The following is a 4,163-nucleotide window of genomic DNA, read 5'->3' as shown; positions in this document are numbered from 1 at the left end:
GCTTTTCCCATTTACCCCCATCATCTGTTATGTTCTGGATGGCCACTGCTTTCTGCATTCTTTATTGCATGCCACAACTTTGTATTACAAATATTATTTTAAAAAAAGAAGAAAAAAACTTTGCTTGTTCTGGAATTTTCCCCACGTAACCACTAACCTCCTTATCTTTCGCTATGCTTGCCAATTCTTGCCTGTTGTCCCGTTTCGTCCACGTGTTCGTGAACCTTCCATTTTCTGTAACTGGTCTGTAGCCTAGATCACTACGTTCACATAATCCCCTCCACACCCTAACAAAGCAGCCATTCACTCCGGCCGTAGAAGCCCGCAGGGATCCTTTCTTCCCTCCGGGCTGTTGACCCACAATTCGCATGAACCTTTAAACACGTCACACCTATCCCTTTAAATACCATGCCAATGATGAGGACGGTGCCCAGAAGAAGAACAGTCTCTGTTCGAAATATCGGCGGCTTCTGTCGTGAGGCAACTTCCTTCCTACATCTCTACCGGTTCGCTGGATTTCTACCCATCTACAATTGTAACGGTCATTCATGAATATAAACGTAATGTCCACGTGAAGGTTGTGTCTACGAGCGGTTGTTTTTAAAGCGGTTGTTATGAGCGGTGGAATTCAAGCTCAAGAATATTACAGACATGGGAGGGGGGCACTTAAAAGATTACGGACAGTTTAGGAGATCTTTTACAGTTTAGGGGGATGACCTTATGAACGTCTTTTGTTGCCGGAAGATTTAGCGCGATTGTTATAATCTTTTTTATATGTGTTTATTTGAATTCCGTGTGAGCGCCGCGAGGCAACTGTGGCTATGAGTGACGTACAGACGTGAACAAATGGAGAGAGGACAGCAGGAAGGAGTTGGGGACAGGTGGGTTAATGTGCATCCTGGGCCAACTTCAGGGAGAACTGTGGGGGACATTCTTCTGTTAAGTCTTCGTAAAACACAGGGAAAACATCAGACAGCAGAGCCGGTGACAAGATTCGAACCCGTGTCACGTCCCAGTCTCGGCGTAGCAAAGTGATCATCCTAACCACTATGCCACGGGAGCTGGTTTTGGTATTATTCCACTCTTAAAGTAGACATCGGCAGGGAGAAGCAAATACCCGGATGAGGTTTTAACGCAGTTCTATTTTAATATCCACTCTACAAACATATTTATGTCGAATACCATCACTTCATCCTCATTTCAGGAACATTTCCGTCTCAAATTATACCGAGACCAGACAAATCTGGCGTCACCATTTCGGGCGTTCTCCTTTGGAGCATTCTACAGAGGAATAACCTACGTGTGGGAAGCGTTAACTTTAAAATTTATAATCTCCTTCGCATTACTGTCTATTTCGGACTTATGCCTTATGCGAGCATGGTCTCGAGATTTTATCGGCCAAATAGAGCACACCGACTCACTCCAATCTTCCCTATAACGTCAGAGCAGCTGCAAAGCTATTTGCCTTCTATAGTTCAGAAAGGATAGAACAGAGGTGCATAAAGTCTGGGAAGATAGCAGGGATTGTACCAAAGAGATTACGTACTGTCTTTTTTTTTATTGCTTAGAAATGGTACGGTACAAGTACATAGAAAACTGGGCTGAGAGGGCAAGCCCTGTCGAACAGCCCAGGAAGAAACATGGGCATATAACAATGTTACATGAGTCTTGTGAGGATTTTTCAGAAAAAAAAAAGGATGGAGGTGGAGGTTAAGCAGCAGACGAAAATGAAAATACGTGTTATTGTGGAAATACCAAAGTTAATACCTATAAAATAAGCTGTTTGTAGCCAAAAAAGAAAATAAACAAGGTGACACAGAATGAAATGCACAAAATCTCAAATGCAACAAATCAAATGATAAAAGAAAGTTCATACATGTGAGAAAACAAACAAACAAACAGGAACAAAGCATTTGTAGCCGAGAAACAAACTGTCAAAGAGAACACGGTTTATGTCATATGTAGAAAATGGTTCCTAACGGCGTGTTTGAACTTCCCGGGGTTTGAAGTGGAGCGTAATTTAATGCACAGATTAAAAAAAAAGAGTTTAAAAGGGATTGTGTTGAATCTCGCCCTCACTCTGGGAGAAAGTGCCAACAATATCCTCTCCTCTATTAAATTTCCTCCGCATTATACCACTTTCATTTACTAAGATACTCGCTCCAAAGCAATCATGCCCGATGACGTCATCTCTGCTCTATCAATCAAAGCATAGACTATGAATGTGAGTTCACCACATTCTATACTATATTTCCTTAAAAGGCATCATGTACCAAACCATGCTATGCTACTATACCATACTATTTTACTACTCAAGCCACGATTTATCATTTAAATACTGCTTGCAGTATAGCGGTGTAACTCTATTCCTTCAATCTTACTCTAGACCCACATTCCCACACCAGGAGGTGACACTTACTCGCACGACAAACAAAGGCGCGGTGAAAGATAACGCCTTATCTGCCTTCCACATAAGCAGGTTTCCCATAAGCGTCCCTCCAGACCCCGCCAGGTGATCGATGGAGCTCCATCTCTTCACGTGAACATCACTGAAACTCAAGAGTGAGGTGAGATCCCCAATGCGTATATCTTTTACTGTTATTTATGCTGCGTTGTAGCGTTTCACTGTGCAGTCCCGATTTTTTTTCCTGTTCTCACAGTGTTTGTAAACTGTACGTACCCTGCGTCTGGCTAACTAAATTTCACGAGGATCACCGAAGCGTGCCCTTGTTTCTCCTTGGATTAATATAAAGCGCCACTCTCACCGATGGTCGCTCAGAATTCGCACCTATTTGTGCCGTCTGCCTTTTCCCCCTTTTTTGGCGGGTGTGTTACGGTTAATTCGAATGTTCGTCATTAATGTTACACTCCCTAAATATCTGCGTAGTTCGCTCATCAGTATCCCCCTTATCATCTCAACACGATCTGTTGCATCCGCAGTGGGGAACAATCTCACTTGCCATCCCTTCTCGTGTATGGTGGTGTCTTTCTGAACAATTGTTGTCGTCTGTTTGTCATAGTTCGTTATATAAAGTGTAAGTTTAATGATGTCCTCGCTAGGAAAGGTCACCTTGGGTGGTCTGCAGGTGCAAAAACAACTGATAAGACGATACGAACCCATGAAGGCATCACGTGAAGTACCCTCTCGAACCTTGTCTTTTCCTTAGTCACCGTGCAGTGAGTGTGTGTAAGTGTTGCTCACATACGGGATAAGATATCGTAATATATAATCATTTTCCCTTCTAGCTTAATTAATGCGTGTTATAATACACATTTTTATATTTGTGCAGTTTGTCAAGTGTATGACATTACAATTCTAACGGTCATTCGTGAAAAATATAAACGTAATGTCCTCCATGAAGGGTGTGTCTATCAACGAGATGGCTATGAGCGGTTGTTTTAGGAGGAATTAAAGCTCAATAATATTAGACATGGGAGGGGGCATTTAAAAGATTATGGACAGTTTATGTTTATCTTTCACAGTTTTTGGGCATGACCTTATAAACGTCTTTTATTGCCCGAATACTTAGCGCAACTGTTATTATCTCTTTCATATATAGTGTTATTTGAATTCCGTGTGAGCGCCGCGAAGCAACTGTGGCTGTGAGTGACGTACAGACGTGAACAAATGGAGAGAGGACAGCGGGGAGGAGTTGGGGACAGGAGGGTTAATGTGCGTCCTGGGCCGACTTCAGGGGGAACTGTGGGGAACATTCGTCTGAGTCTTCGGAAAACCCACGGAAGACCTCGGAAAGCACAGCCGGTGACAGGATTCGAACCCGTGTCACCTCCCGGTCTCGGCGTGGCGAAGCCATCATGCTAACCACTATGTTAGTTTTGGTAGTATCCCTTATAATAAAGGAAACCTCGACCGTCCACCAATCATCGTTTCGTAGCATGCTTTCTACCACATACACCTTGGAACGTCAAGGGAAGTATGTAATTACAAAGCATGGAGATGGCCTTATATGGAATTTAAGACAACACGCTTTCCGCAACGCTTGTGACGTCACGTGTCATCTCTAACGATGGCAGATCATCAGAGCAGTTTGTAAGTCACGTGGCACGTTACAGGAGGGACATTGGTCTGACCTTGGAAAACCCATGACGACGAACCAGGAAACCATCAGTGCAGGGTCCAAAGACTGACACGTGATCCGCGG

At 43.4% G+C, this 4,163-nt stretch overlaps 1 long non-coding RNA gene across 1 annotated transcript; it reads left to right on the top strand.

Moving 5' to 3' along the window:
* Nucleotides 1-2,416: 2,416 nt before the first annotated feature.
* LOC135376238 (uncharacterized) lies at nucleotides 2,417-4,159 on the top strand. Its single transcript, XR_010417592.1, has 2 exons — nucleotides 2,417-2,567; nucleotides 4,075-4,159. It is a non-coding gene; the product is annotated as an uncharacterized LOC135376238 (long non-coding RNA).
* The last annotated feature ends 4 nt before the right edge of the window (nucleotides 4,160-4,163 follow it).

Source organism: Ornithodoros turicata, unplaced genomic scaffold (genome assembly GCF_037126465.1).
Source record: "Ornithodoros turicata isolate Travis unplaced genomic scaffold, ASM3712646v1 ctg00001066.1, whole genome shotgun sequence".
NCBI lineage: Eukaryota > Metazoa > Arthropoda > Arachnida > Ixodida > Argasidae > Ornithodoros > Ornithodoros turicata.
Note: the sequence above shows the minus strand (reverse complement) of the source record. Positions and strands in the feature narration are given on the sequence as shown.